Source organism: Herpailurus yagouaroundi, unplaced genomic scaffold, assembly GCF_014898765.1.
Source record: "Herpailurus yagouaroundi ecotype Mexico unplaced genomic scaffold, PumYag 29, whole genome shotgun sequence".
NCBI lineage: Eukaryota > Metazoa > Chordata > Mammalia > Carnivora > Felidae > Herpailurus > Herpailurus yagouaroundi.
This window is the reverse complement of record NW_024412377.1, coordinates 101,926,552-101,942,698: the sequence shown is the minus strand read 5'-3', so window position 1 is coordinate 101,942,698 and position 16,147 is coordinate 101,926,552.

The following is a 16,147-nucleotide window of genomic DNA, read 5'->3' as shown; positions in this document are numbered from 1 at the left end:
ACCAGCATTGAGGTTTTCATTGGTGAATGCAAAATAATACAGAAAGGGACAATAGCGTTTAAGATTTATGTCGTGTAGTTATTATGGACCACAGACGCAAGATGGGTAAGGAAACGGAGTGAGGATAGTGAAAACATAACTGGATCACTGGGCTATTTGTGTGGAGTTGAAGAGTTAGTTTGTTTGCTGGAGGTAGTGAGAGAGACACACGGAAGGTGGTGGTCCAAGAGCCAAGAATTATGACAGGAGCAATGTTGGAGAAAGTGACAGCCAGGAGCTAGAATGTTCAAGAAATGGTGGGGAGTGGCCACTGATCAGTGGTGACCAACAAGGGGGAGGATTAGGTCTGCAGTCAGATGGCATGAAAGTCAAAGGTGAGGCTTTCTTGGGGGAGGAGTGAGGGAGAACGATCCAGAAACCGCATTGAGGATCACCCACCCACCTGTTAGGGCTGCCATAGGAGGGGTCTGGGAATATGAGTAGCACTTGGGCAAACTGTAGAGGAATCTTGCTAAAAGTAACACACAAGAAACTGGCCTTCCCCTCACCCCTGCCTTCCAAATCATGTGTGAATATAACTAATTGGTGGAACTCAGTTTTGCATCCAGAGCACTATCTACAAAGAAATCTGGGAAATGTGGTTTTTAACTTTCCAGCTCTGTAGTTCTGAAGGCACCCCAGAAGGAGGATGGAGCAGAGGATAAGGAAGGCAATCCCTACAATATTCTTCCCCACCTGTTCTACACATCTTTAAATATACAGGTACGCCCTCACTTCTAAACCAACAGGACCACGCCACACTTGCTGTTGTGCATTTCAGTTTTCCCCTTTGTGTCGCAGACTGCTCCATCTTGGTGCACATAGTTCTGCTGTGTTCCATTTTATGCTGGCCTCCTATATCACTGTGGATATAGACGTGTCATAAGCAGTTTAACCAATGGAGACAAGCTACAAAGGTTATGTTATTTTTCTGATATCTCCAACTCGGAATTTTTCTGCAAGCTGTCTTTTTTGCCTGTTGAGAATTTTAATAAGGTGAACTTGAAACTGCTTAGGACGACTTAACCTAGCTCTCCCTTAGTCCACGAGGTGGCAGTATTATTTCGAATACCATGAGAAACCCGTTTCCACAGTCCTTTCTCTGAATCAAGCTGGTGTTCCTAGGTAGAAAGGTGAGTTCTCTCAGAAAACAACCAAGCTATTTGGCTAGTGCCATGTTGACAAAATGACTTTCAAAGCCCTTCTTTGAATTGAAGATTAACCTTTTCAGCAATGTAGAATAATGGAAAAGAGCATACACTGCGATCCTGGGCAAGTCCCAGCTACTCTGGGCCTCAGCTTCCCTATCTGTCAAATGGGACTAACATCACTTCTCTTGCAGGATTGTTGCAAGAGTAAATGCAGTGATATAAAAAGTACCTTACCTGCTTAACTGTGTTTGTCACATGTTTGTGATTATGAGAAGTCTATTTGCCCTGCACTAGTTGGGAGTGTTTTCTTAGTTCCCGATTATTAACATCATTTGGACTAGTTAGATGAGGGTTGATTTGAAATTTTCTTTGATACTCTGTTATAAAGGATGTTTTTAAAATAAATTAATCCCATAAAATATAAAATGAGGGGTATAGTTACTTGAGGACTTGAGACAGGCTGCTCGCAAGCATTTTGAAAGTAAACGGTATGATTTGCAATGTATGTTATTTACAAAAGTGAAATGTTAGTTCCCATTGGGTCATTAGGGTTAAAACTTTTTAATGTTTATTTATTTATTTTGTTAGGGGAGAGAGAGAGAAGGGGCAGAGAGAAAGAGGAGAGAGAGAATTCCAAGCAGGCTCTGTGCCATCAACTGTGCAGGTCAGATCATGACCTCAGCAGAAACTAAGAGTCGGATGCTTAACCAACTGAGCCAGCCACTCCGGTGCTCCTCATTGGATCATTAGTGTTATAGCAGAAATTTTTAATAGAGTCGTCTATAACAGTACTTATTAATGCAGGCGTTCCTTTATTCATATCAACTCTATTAGCTGGGACTGTGTGATGACTTTATTGGCTAAAAGGCTAGAAATATAAACTGTCAATTTAATGAGGCTTGGCCGTTTTCTATACACATAACTATAAAACAATGGACTCCTAGACAAGATATATTTTTTCAAGTTTTTAAAAATAAGGACATAACTGACATACAACATTCTATTAGTTTCAGGTGTACTAAGAGATATATTCTTGACAAAGTGCTTCCAATTAAAACAGAAAATACCTGAGTCAAAAGCAGTTTCCTCATAGGAAACAAATGGAAAGCTGTGGACAGATTTTTTTTTTTTTTTTTTTTTTTTACTGTTGTCCACTCAGGATTAAAGATTTTGAGCCTCACTTGCCTAGCCCATTCTTAATTCCTAGTGAGAAAAGATCTAGGTGAACAAAAAATTGAAAAAGAATAAAATAGAAAACTGCAGTGAAATTTACTAACCATAGCATACATGGATTTCCTTTTTCTGTATTTTCTAAGAAACTACCGTGAGCTTGTGCACATGGTTTTTCTCCCATAAGATCATTATTCATAAACTTAAACATAACCTAGCAGTTTTATTTACTTGTGAGTACAAGTAAATACACTTACTTACTTAAGATAGTGTAAGTCAGTATGTTATTAATGGTAGGAAACTCTATGGAATTTATAATCATGTATAAGTCTGCTTTAACAATAAGTATGAGGGTGATCAAAACTACAAAATTATAGACAATAATAATTATGGCTAACATTAATAATATACTTACCAATGTACTGTTCTCACCAATGTACATATATCAACTTACTAGTTACTTAATCTTTACAACCACTCTGGAGTAGGTACTATTACTATCTCCATCAAAATTACTATTTTGCAATTATGTATTTACTATATACAGTAATACAAAGGAAACACAATTAAAAACAAGGTGGTGACTATGTTAGGTGATGGATGGATTAATTAGCTTAGTTGTAGTAATCACTTCACTGTATATGTACATCAAATCATCACTTTGTATACCTTAAATATATATAATTTTTATTTGTCAATTATACCTCCCTAAATTTGGAAAGAAAAAAGGATAGGGGCACCTGGGTGGCTCAGTCGATTGGGCATCCGACTTCAGCTTGTCATGATCTTGTGGTTCACAAGTTTAAGACCCACATCAGGCTCTGTGCTGTCAGCTCAGAGCCTGGAACCTGCTTCATATTTTTGCGTCTCCTCTCTCTCTCTGTCCTTCCCCTGCTCATGCTCTCTCAAAAATAAATAACCTGAGGGGCGCCTGGGTGGCGCAGTCGGTTAAGCATCCGACTTCAGCCAGGTCACGATCTTGCGGTCCGTGAGTTCGAGCCCCGCGTCGGGCTCTGGGCTGATGGCTCAGAGCCTGGAGCCTGTTTCCGATTCTGTGTCTCCCTCTCTCTCTGCCCCTCCCCCGTTCATGCTCTGTCTCTCTCTGTCCCAAAAATAAATAAACGTTGAAAAAAAAAAATAAATAAATAACCTGAGCCAAAGTTGGATGCTTAACGGACTGAGCTACCCAAGTGCCCCTAACTTTAAAACATTTTAAAAAAAGAACGAGCCACTTAAAAAAAAAGAAAAAGAAAAAACAAGGAACAAGAGTAACCACAGACGTAGAAGAAATTTAAACAACTTAGAAGAGTGACAAAATTTTATACAAATATATATATATATATTTCTTTTTTAAAGTTTATTTATTTTGAGAGAGAGACAGAGTGGGAAGGGGCAGAGAGAGAATCCCAAGCAGGCTGCACACTCAGCGGTGAGACCAACACTGAGCATGATCTCACAAACTGTGAGATCATGACCTGAGCTGAAATCCAGAGTTGGACACTCAACTGAATGAGCCAGCCAGGTGCCCCTATACAAATATATTTTTAAAAAGCTGGGTTACATGGATTATCTAAAAAGTTTTTATTTAAATTCCAGTTGGCATATGATGTAATATTAGTTTCAGATGTACAAGTTGATTCATCACTAACACATAACACTTTGTGTTCATCATGACAAGTACACTCCTTGATTCCCACCCCTCCCCCCCAACCACCTCCCCTCTGGTAACCCTCAGTTTGTTCTCTATATTGAGAGTCTGTTTCCTGGTTTTCCTCTCTTTCCACACCACCACATTTGTTGTTTTGTTTCTTAAATTCCACATGAGTAAAATCATATGGTATTTGTCTTTTTCTGATTGAGTTATTTTGCTTAATATTCTCTAGTTCCATTCATGTCATTGCCAATGGCAAGATTTCATTCTTTTTTTTTTATGGCTGAGTAATATTCCAGTGTTTGTGTGTGTGTGTGTGTGTGTGTGTGTGTGTGTGTCTGTGTGTGCGTGTGCATGCTTATACATAAAATATATACCACATCTTCTTTATCCGTTCATCAGTTGATGGATACCTGGGGTGTTTCCATAGTTCAGCTATTGTCAATAGTCCTGTGATAAACATTGGAGTGCATGTATCCCTTCGAATTAGTATTTTATATCTTTTGGGTAACTACCTAGTAGTGCAATTGCTGGATCATAGGGTAGTTCTCTTTTTTTTTTTTTTAAGTTTTTAAATGTGTTTTGAAAGAGAGGGAATGAGCATGGGAGGGGCAGAGAGGATCTGAAGCAAGCTCTGTGCTGATAGCAGAGAGCCTGATGTGGGGCTTAAACTCACGAACCGTGAGATCATGACCTGAGCCAAAGTCAGACATTTATTTAACTGACTGAGCCACCCAGGCGCCTCAGGGTAGTTCTATTTTTAACTTTTTGAGGAACCTCCATACTGTTTTCCAGAATGGTTGGCTAGTTTGCATTCTAAAACAATAGTGTGAGAGGGCTCCCCTTTTTCCGTATACTTTTCTTGAAAATATAAATGAACAAAATAGGTCCCAAAGAGAAAGAAAAAATGAAAGAGAACACTGGCCAGGGAAGTAATTCAGAACATAACCTGAGAAGCTTTGGACTTAAATGTTTTATTAGTGAATTGCTGGAAACTTTCAAGCGACAGAAAATCCTGACATATTTAAACTGATCTAGAAGTTAGAGGAGAAAACTTTCAATGTAACTTTCTGAAGCCAGCATGACACAAATGTCAACAAATCTTTTTGGTACGTTGTACTATTAAGGTGTTTGATGTTCCTCCTCTGAGACAGGTTATAGTTCTTCACACACAGACATCTGGCATGTCTCTAGGACTTGAGACGCGCCCCCTGCCGGTTGGATGATATATCCCCACCCTGGAAGTCACGACGTGGTCATGTAATTTGCCTTGGCTTATGAAATAAGGACAGAATTGACATCATGCCATTTGTAAGCAGAAGTTTTAAAATCCAGTTCATGGTTCACCAAGTCTCTCTCTCTTCCATGATAACCAGCAATATGCCAGATAAGCTCATCCCAGAGGGAATATGACATGGAGAAAAGACAGAGTAGACATATAGTATGAGTAAGAATCAAACCTCTGATACTCTAAGCTACTGAGATTTGGGAATTGCTTGTTATCACAGCATAACCTAGCCCACCCTGACTGATAAACTCCTCTTCCCCAACAGCAAAATAAATAAATAAATAAATAAACAAAATTCACTTATGAACAAAAATGTTAAATCTGTAATTAATAAGGAAAATATTTCAGGCACACATTGTAGGGATGATGTAAGTCTCCCAAGTAAGTCTCTACACAGGTAGGAATGTTCCCCACTGATGACTTGGAGACTTCCCACTTTATGCATGTAGGTTGCCATCTAAAGAAAAGGTAACAGTGATTAGTTTGTAAAATGTGTAAGTAACATTGTTCCTTCTCTCCACCAACCTTCTGTATCAGTATCAAAAAAAAAAAAAAAAAAAAAAAAGAGTTAAAGATCCAAGGGCTTCATCAAAACACCCTTAAGTGGGAAACTGCTTCTTAGAGTTGAGATAAGGATGAAGGATACATTTAATGAAAGTTCCCAGGGCTCATTGCCTTATATAATGTCATGGTAGGATGCTTCCCATGAGCGCATAGGAAGTGCATATTACTCTTATTTTGAAAGTGGAGAAATTGAAGTCACTAACAGGGAAACTCTGATACGGATTCAGATCACCAAGCTCCTGATGCAGTTTGATTGGCAGATGTTTTCTGGTTTTGTTACAAATAAATCTATTGCCTAAGTCAGTGAGTTTCTACTAAAGATACTCTAATGGTCACTGCAGTTTTTTTTTTCTTTTTCCTCTATGTAATAATGGATGTGGTGATTTCTAAATCATTAAAAGATGAACACATCGAGCTTTTGTTAAGAATCCTGGAGAACTGGCTGTCCCTGTAAATATAACATTGTCTCTTGCATTGCTATAAGCAGACCATGTGATCAGTGATGGATATTCTTAGAAAATAGGATATGGACGTCATTTGATAGAGGAACACTAATTTAATGTTCAGCTCAACCAATATAAACTGTTATGTCAACAGTCCGAATAGTAACATAGACTAGTTTATCTCTGGATTTCTTTCTTAACAATATAGGAGATAAGGGTATGAATCTCCTCCATCCATCCTGGAAAAACAGGAGAACAATATTTAAAATCTGAGTCAGCCCCTTAAATAGTAGCTGACATAAGGTTGTATGGGTAAGACAAGTTGTGAGAGTAGAGGGGCCATATCTGCCTTACATACAGGGTTTGGCATACAGTAAGTGCTAAGTGTTTGCTGTTTGGCTGAATTCTGAGGAGGCAAATGTCAGACCTGAGATAAGTGTGAGCAGGGATGCTAGGGAGGGAGGTGGCTTGCTCTCTTGGGACTAAACAAGAAATTAAGTCCTTGGTCTCCGGGGAACTAAACAAAAATGGAAGAAGCTTCAAGGACAGAAGGTTTTAAAACCCCAGAGTTATTTTATTTTGAAATCATTTTAGACTTACAGAAAAGTTCCAAGAATAGTGCAGCTTCTCTGAGCTTCCCCAGTGTTAACAACTTCTGTTGCTAACCACAGTACAAGTACCAAAACAAGGAAATTAACATTGGTGCCATGCTATTAACTAAAATACACCGGTTTCTCCAGTTTTGTTCCTGATGTCCTTTTTCTGTCCTCGGATCCAACCCAGAATCCTACATTGCGTATAGTTGTTGTGTCTAATATCCTCCAGTCTGTGATGGTTCCTTAGTCTTGTCTTTCATGACCTTGAAACTTTTGATGAATACTGGTCAGTTATTTTGTAGAATGTGTCTCCATTTGGGGTTGTCTGGTGTTTTCTCATGATTAGATTAGGCTGCATGTTTTGGGCGAGAATATCAGAGAAGTGATACTGTGTTTCTCTTGGAGTGTCACATCAAGTCCACACGATGTCCATATGCCCTATTACGGCTAACATTGCTTTGATCCCTTAATTAAGGCATTCTAGGCCAGGTTTCTCCACCATTGTTATTTTTCCATTTGTATTTGAGAAATATTTGAGATTATTCAAATATCCTGTTTAAGCTTAAACATTTACTAATTTCAACTACTAGTTGAGGTTTGGATGTGCAATTCCCTGATGATTGGTGATGTTGAGCATCTTTTCATGTACCTGTTGGCCGGTGTGTGTCTTTGGGAAAATGTCTATTCAGATTGTCTGCCTATTTTTAAATCTTTAATTTATTTTTAATGTTTATTTATTTTGAGGGGGGAGAGGAGGGGAGAGGCAGAGACAGAGGAGACAGAGGATCTGAGGTGGGCTCCTCGCTGAGGGCAGATAGCCAGATGCAGGCCTTGAACCCACACACAGAGAGATCGTGACCTGGGCCAAAGTCGGATGCTTAACCAACTGAGCCACCCAGGCGCCCCTGCCTATTTTAAAATACGTTGATTTTGTGCTTTTGTTGCATGAGCTTCTTCCTTATATATTTTCAGATAGTAACTGCTTACCAAATAGATAGTTTGCAAATATTTAGGGACAAGCTCTTTGTGAGGGATCAATTAAAGAACGATCTGCAAAACTTCTATTTTTTAAAGTTTATTTTTGAGAGAGAGAGAAGGGAGGGGGAACACATGCATATGAGGGGGGAAGGGCAGGGAGAGGGAGAGAGAGAATTCCAAGCAGGCTCCGCACTGTCAGTGCAGAGCCCAACACAGGGCTCAGTTCCCCGGGCTCAATTCTATGAACTGTGAAATCGTGACCCGAGCCAAGATCAAGAGTTGGACGCTTAACTGACTGAGCCACCCAGGGGCCCCTATCATTTTTAGTCTTAGATAGTATGATGCTAATTTAATAAAGAAGAAAATATTCCATTAATAATGGGTTCAATGGCTGCTCAACTTATGTGTGCTATTGCTGTCAAGAAATGTAAGTGATTTAGTTTCCATACTTCATGAGGTTTTTGTCCCCGTGTGTGAGTTTTTAACCTGTGAACCACTAATAGACTTTCAGGTGGCCAAGAACTCCCTGGAAAGTAAATTCAAAATTTGGTGAATATGAGTGAATGTGTATTATTTTGGGGCGAAGATCTGAGGTTTTTTCAGATTTTCAGATCTGTTTGTGACCACACTCCTTTTCCCCCTGAAGCCTTATACTTTAATTAATGTAGTGAACAAACACAGACCATTCTTTCTTCCTTACTCAAACTTCAACTGCTGGGTTTGGCAACATTTACACAGGAGGACAGAATAAACGTTAATTCAGGTTGATCATTTTGGTTGGAGAAAAACATGTCCCTACAATGAACAAAAGATGGTAAGTGTCCCTTTTATGTTGCCAGCTGCAGAGATTTGGATCAGCATTGTACCATGAGGTATGTTTAATTTATAGAGAAACAATTACGTTTTGATGCCAACAGAAAAGCAAGTAAGTGTTTGGTATGATTAATGATACTTTGCACTTGGGGCTTTAATCTTGCCGTGTGATGTTTACTTATGATGGTTTATACAATTTGTCATACTGTCAGTATCAAAGGTGAAGGCCAAGTGCACTATGTTAAAGGTTTTCTGGGATACCATTTCCATTCTCCTCTTTAACGCTCTTAACCTGTTTCTTTGCACAGTTTATGTTATGTGAAAGAAGAATGTAATGTTTTATAATGAGGAATATTTAAGGACTCTATATTTGCCGTTAAAGTCATTTTAGTGGCACATTTTAACAGTGCCAAAATGACTTGCAAAAGAAATACTCAGTTCCACAAGTGTGACTAGAGCAGGGGGGCTGTGTGAGAAGGATGGCAAATGAGACCTGTTGATAATATTTTCAGTAATCTTGGAGTATATCATAAGTGTCTGGGGGTGGGGTGGGGGGTGCGCCTGGGTGGCTTAATTGGTTAAGCGTCTGACTTTGGCACAGGTCATGATCTCAGTTTGTGGGTTCGAACCCCACACTGGGCTCTGTGCTGACAGCTCGGAGCCTGGAGTCTGCTTCCATTCTCTGTCTCTCTCTCTGTCCCTCCCCCACTTGCACTCCATCTCAAAAATAAAATAAACATTAAAAAAATTTAAAAAAAGTGTTCTTGGGGGTTAATGGAAATTATAGGAGAATATGTTTATCTGTAGAACCAAATCATGTCTTGCACAGAAACTGAAAGGCAAGTGCCATTCTGTTTCCTTTGGCTTATTTATCTCCTGACCTCTGTGTGATTTCACTGGCGGTTTCTCCTCACTCCTTTGTCTGTACTTCCTTGCACTTCACAAGGTGCAACTAATTCTGAAGTCCTCAAAAATTAAAAGATAGGGGCGCCTGGGTGGCGTAGTCGGTTAAGCGTCCGACTTCAGCCAGGTCACGATCTCGCGGTCCGTGAGTTCGAGCCCCGCGTCGGGCTCTGGGCTGATGGCTCGGAGCCTGGAGCCTGTTTCCGATTCTGTGTCTCCCTCTCTCTCTGCCCCTCCCCAGTTCATGCTCTGTCTCTCTCTGTCCCAAAAATAAATAAACGTTCAAAAAATTAAAAAAAAAATTAAAAGATAAAGGCAAGAGAGTTTATATCTATCACCTTCATGTTGCTGACGACTATGAAGTGTTTCAAAATGTTGTACATCTATTTTTTTTTTTTTTTGAGCCTCTATCTGGAGCTTCCAGGAGTCTATTTTGCATGTTGTAGGTCCCCCACTAATAAGTCTTGGTAGGGTGGAAAAGAGAGAATTTAAAGATAAAGGGTATTCTCTTGTTAGAAAAGTTGGCATTTGAATGGGAGCATATCTTTTGCAGATTAACTAAGACTGTTGGGTCCCTGGCTTCTCAGCTATAAAACAAACCAAAATAAAGTATAATTATATTGGGGCAGGGTTTGGAAGACAAAATAGAACAAGATAATGAGTCTAAATAGGGGCCCACTAGATGATGTTCCTTCTTGCTTCAGACTCCAGAGCTGAATTAGTAAGTCCCTGCTAGAAGGTTGAGGGGTGAAGGTATCATTGAAGCCAATGTTGTTTATTAAACAAACAGTTATGTGTTTCTTCTGCCAAATCTTATACTAGGCAACAGAGAATCAAAGATGATTAAAGCATACTCCTGACCTTAGTCAACTCTCAGCTGAGGGACATGGAAGCAGATACAGACCATCCAAACGCCATACAAGTAAGTTCAGTGACCAAGAACTATGCGGAGTCGGACGGAAGGGCAGATAAAGGCATCTAGCTCAACCTGGCCTGGAGGGTGGGGTTGCTGCTGAAAGTGTTCTGGAGGGAGAGACTGAACGCAGGTGTAGGAGATCAGCAGAAAAACACAGATCTGCAGACTGGCTTTCAGAATTTATATGGCTGAGCAGACCAAGATGTGACGGCTGAGGTTGGTGGTGGACCACATGGACCGGGGCAGGCACGGTCATTGTGGTGACTGGGGTTGTTTTGACCATCAAGAAATATGTGACTCCTAAGTTCTTCTGAAACTCCCCGCATGAGGCCATACAGGGTAGTTGTTGTGAGTCCGGGCTGCGCTTGAACCTGGGCTTTACCACTTACTAGTTTCTTTTCTGGTAAAGAGGAGATACTACTGCTAGCTGATAGCATCTCTAGTGTTGCAAGGATTAAATGAGCTAATGTAAGAAAAGGCCTTAGAACAGTGCCTGGTATATGTTAAGCATGGTGTTAGCTGCCATTATCATGAGTCTGAGGCTGTGACCCATAGTGCAGATCCTTGCGGCACTGGTGGCCAAGGAGAGAGTGGCTTTCTACAAACCATTGCCAAGAGCAGCTCTGAAGAAGGGAGTGGCAGGTTATTTCGGTGTTTCCCAAGGCAGAGGTGGGGAGGAACCTAACAGAAATACCAAGGTAGCATTTTCAAAATATACATGTTAGGGATGTATCCTGGAGCTGCTGAATCAGTATGTTCAGGGGTGAGGCCCAGGCATGAGTAAAGGGAAAAGGCTTCCAGGTGATATGTCAGCTCAGTGCTGTCTCTGCCTCCCCTTAGGATAACAGTGTGACCAGGGAAAATGTTTAGTGTAGGTGCGTGTCAGGCACAATGTGGTGCGGGGGAGTTTCCTCGAATACGCAGAATAAATCAAATTGTCTTCCTTTCCACCCTGCAATCTGATGTGCAAATGTCAAGACAGGGAGAGGCAAAAGATAAAAGGGGCAGAGCTTTGCAACCAAAGGGTTTACGGCAGAATGCCCGGTGCTTTAGGAACTGTGCTTAGGTTAAAACAAGAGATGGTCTGAGGGACTTTTGCAGAGCCTTTGTGCTTGTGACATCACAACCACCCAGGGAAGGGATCTATGTAGGGGAACTCCCCTGGAGGAGGGGACACAGAGGGGACTGGCCAGGCCTCAGTGCGTCTCCACATCTGTTTGCCGGGAAATACTCTCAAACAAGCACACTGGCCACGGTGCCCTTAAGGAGGTATAACCTGGTGATTAAATGATGAAACATAAAAGAGGAAAAGACAGAACGCTTGTTAGGTGTCTAGAATCTCAGAATGTCAAATGTCCCACAAGGAGAATCCTACAAATGTCACTTACCATCGTTGGGGAGATTTACTTCCTATGGCTTCACTCCTGGCTCTGGGGTGTTAGTGACATTCAGTCCACCGTCATGGCCTGGCCTGTAATCTGCTCTCTTTCAGAGGTCCCCTGGAGGCCCACTAGGCGACCTTCTATTTGCTGAAACGGCTCTTGTCAGGGCATTCAGTATCATGTTGGATAGGGGTGGTCACAAAAAAGACACTAAGAGTCCTTAAGGAGCTTAGAGTCCAGCAGAAAAGACACAAATAACACCGAAGGCTACCATTTACCAGGTTCTGGCTGGGTACTAGGCTCCAGTCCTTACCACAATCTTAAAAACTCCTGTAAGACTCATGGAACGATCTTCACTTTAAGGGGGATGAAGGCATGTCTTAATGAGATAAAGTAACTTACTGGACGAACACAGTTAGCAAGTGGCAAGTTAGGTGTGACGACAAAGTCCACGCTGTTCTTTCGGCTCGACCACATCGCATCTTAGCCAGCAAGGTGACAACCAACTCAGGAGCACAACGTGGTAATTATTATTACAGTGGTGTCTTCAAAGCACCAAGGGCAAAGGGATGAGAAGGGGCAAGGATGACTTCTAGAGCATACGCAGAATAGAATTCTACCCTGTTTTGGGAGCACTAGGAGCACACACTTGCATGTTACTGAATCTTCTAGAAAACTGTAGAAGGTTGGAGGTTTCTGGATGGAGCAGAACCTGACGTGGTTTTTTTTTTTTTTTTTTTTTTGAGTTCAGGTATATAACTACCAAAATTATCAATTAACTACTTAGAATTTAAAAAGTTGTGGTAGGAGCCCCTGGGTGGCCTCGTTGCTTAAGCATCCAACTCTGGACTTCGGCTCAAGTCGCGATCTCACAGTTTGTGAATGCAAGCTCTTCATCGGGGTCCGTGCTGACAATGCAGAGCCTGCCTGGGATTCTCTCTCCCTCTCTCTCTCCCCCTCTCCCCTCAAAATAAATAAACTTAAAAAAATTGCGGTAAAAATACATAGTAAAATTTATTCTCAAACATTTTAGATGTACAGTTCAGTAGTATTATCTTCACTTGGTTGTGCAACCAATCAATGGCCTTCTTCCAGAAGTAACTAGATACTCATGTTTTTCTCATTTTTCACTCGTATTCCTTTCTACGCTTTTAAAGCTCTATTTAGGTTTATTCGTTTCACTACCTATTTGTTCACAAATCCCCCAATCCTACTCCCCTCCCAAGAGATGATCACTATTAACAGCTTTTTGGGTGGCTTTCTAGACTGATTACAATGCATTTGCAAATATACCTTGATCCACAAACAGTTTACTATCTTTTCAATAAAAATGGGCTGCTAGTAAACATACTGTTCTGCAATTTGCTTTTCTCACTTAGTCATATAACCCTGGACATCCTTCCACGTTAGTACATTCAGAGCCATGTTATTGTTTTCTTAAGCAAATAGTAGAGGCGTTCCATAATTATCTAACCAAATACCCATATGAACAATTAGGTCGTTTCCAATTTTTGCTCGCAAAAACGGTGCCTGAGCATAGTTGTGTATACGTGTTCATGCCCTTGCAGGTATCTTTAGGATAGATTCTGAGAAGCAGACTTATGTGTCCTTGAATTCTGTGTTTAAAAATATTGTACGGGGGCGCCTGGGTGGCGCAGTCGGTTAAGCGTCCGACTTCAGCTCAGGTCACGATCTCGCGGTCCATGAGTTCGAGCCCCGCGTCGGGCTCAGGGCTGATGGCTCGGAGCCTGGAGCCTGCTTCCGATTCTGTGTCTCCCTCTCTCTCTGCCCCTCCCCCGTTCATGCTCTGTCTCTCTCTGTCGCAAAAATAAATAAAAACGTTAAAAAAAAAAATTAAAAAAAAAATTGTACGTTTTTGGGTGGGGGATGGGTTAAATGGGTGATGGGTTAAGGAGAACACTAGTAATGATGACCACTGGGAGTTGTATGTAAGTGATGAATCACTAAATTCTATACCTGAAACTAATATTACACTGTATGTTGACCAATTGGAATTTAAATAAAAACTTGAAAAAAATATTGTTCCTTTTTTTTTTTTTTTTTCCATTTTTTTAAAGTAGGCTTCATTTCCAGGGTGGAGCCTAATGTGGGACTTGAACTTACAACCCTGAGATCAAGACCTGAGCTGAGATCAAATTTGACACTTAAGCACCTGAACCACCCAGGTGCCCCTTTTTTTCATTTTCAAAAATGAGATAGAATGCATATATTGTATATGTTTAAGGTATATAACATGTCAATTTGCAACATTTATATATTGCAATATATTACTATCCTACGGTCAGCTTAACACCTATCACGACACAGTTATAATTTATTTTTTGTCTTTTATAATTTTTTTGTTGTAAGAACATTTGAGATACAGTCTTTCAGCAATTTGAAGTATATAATACAATATTATTGACTATAATCACTACCCTGTGCATTAGATCCTCAGAACTTACTCATTTTCTAATTGTAACTTTGTACCCTTTGGCCAACTTCTCATAATTTCTTCACCTCCCAGTCCCTGGTAACCACCATTCTAGTCCCTGTTTCTTTTTTTTTAAAAAAAATTTTTTTTTCAACGTTTTTATTTATTTTTGGGACAGAGAGAGACAGAGCATGAACGGGGGAGGGGCAGAGAGAGAGGGAGCACAGAATCAGAAACAGGCTCCAGGCTCTGAGCCATCAGCCCAGAGCCTGACGCGGGGCTCGAACTCACTGACCGCGAGATCGTGACCTGGCTGAAGTCGGACGCTTAACCGACTGCGCCACCCAGGCGCCCCTAGTCCCTGTTTCTATGCAAGTTCAGCTCTTTCTAGATTCCACATATAAATCAGATCATGCAGTATTTGTCTCCCTCTGACTTCTCTTAGTATAATGCCCTCAGTGTCGATCCAGGTTGCTGTAAAGGGGCAGGATTTCCTTCTTCCTCATGGCTGATTATTATTCTATTATGTATGTGTGTGTGTGTGTACGTATATATGTATCTGCATCTCACATCTTCTTTATGCATTCATCCATTGATGGACACTTAGATCATTTCCATATTTTGGCTACTGTGAATAATGCTGCAATGAACATGGGAGTGCAGAGATCTTTTTGAAATCCCGTTTTCATTTCCTTTGGTTATATACCAAGGACTGGGATTGTTAAATTATAAAAAGTTTCATTTTTAATTTTTTGAGGAACCTCCAACTATTTTCCATAGTGGCTGTGTCAATTTACATTCTCACCAGTGTACAAGGGTTCCCCTATGTCCACATTCTCGCCAACACTTGTTATCTTGTCTCTTTATCTTGTCTCTTATCTCTGGGATGACTGTAACTTTGATGCTGAGTGTGTTTTCAGGTACCTGTTGGCCATCTGGATGACTTCCTTGTGAAAAGATCTATTCCGTTCCTCGGCCCATTTTAAGATCAGATTGTTGGGGCACCTGGGTGGCGCAGTCGGTTAAGCGTCCGACTTCAGCCAGGTCACGATCTCGCGGTCAGTGAGTTCGAGCCCCGCGTCGGGCTCTGGGCTGATGGCTCAGAGCCTGGAGCCTGTTTCTGATTCTGTGTCGCCCTCTCTCTCTGCCCCTCCCCCGTTCATGCTCTGTCTCTCTCTGTCCCAAAAAAATAAATAAACGTTAAAAAAAAATTAAAAAAAAAAAGATCAGATTGTTTTTTTGCTATTGAGCTGTATGAAAAAATTGTCTCTTTGATAATTTCTTTTACCCTTCCCCTCTTCTCCTGGAACTCTTTTTAGCGGGACTTTGGATATGCGAGATTAATCCTGCAACAATTTTGTTTTTGATTTTATATTTTCTGTGAACTTGGCTTTTTTTTTTTTTTTAACTTTCTGGGATTTTTCATCAATTTTATCTTCAACATCCTGTGTTGAATTTTCAAATTGAATTTTGAATTTTATTTTATTTTAAAAATATTTTGGGGCGCCTGGGTGGCACAGTCGGTTAAGCGTCCGACTTCAGCCAGGTCATGATCTCGCGGTCCGTGAGTTCGAGCCCCGCGTCGGGCTCTGGGCTGATGCCTCAGAGCCTGGAGCCTGTTTCCGATTCTGTGTCTCCCTCTCTCTCTGCTCCTCCCCCGTTCATGCTCTGTCTCTCTCTGTCCCAAAAATAAATAAACATTGAAACAAAAATTAAAAAAAAATATTTTGAGAGAGAGAGAAAGAGAGAGGGAGAGAGAGAGAGAGAGAAAGTGTGTGTGTGTGTGTGTGTGTGTGTGTGTGTGTGTGTGTGTGTGTGT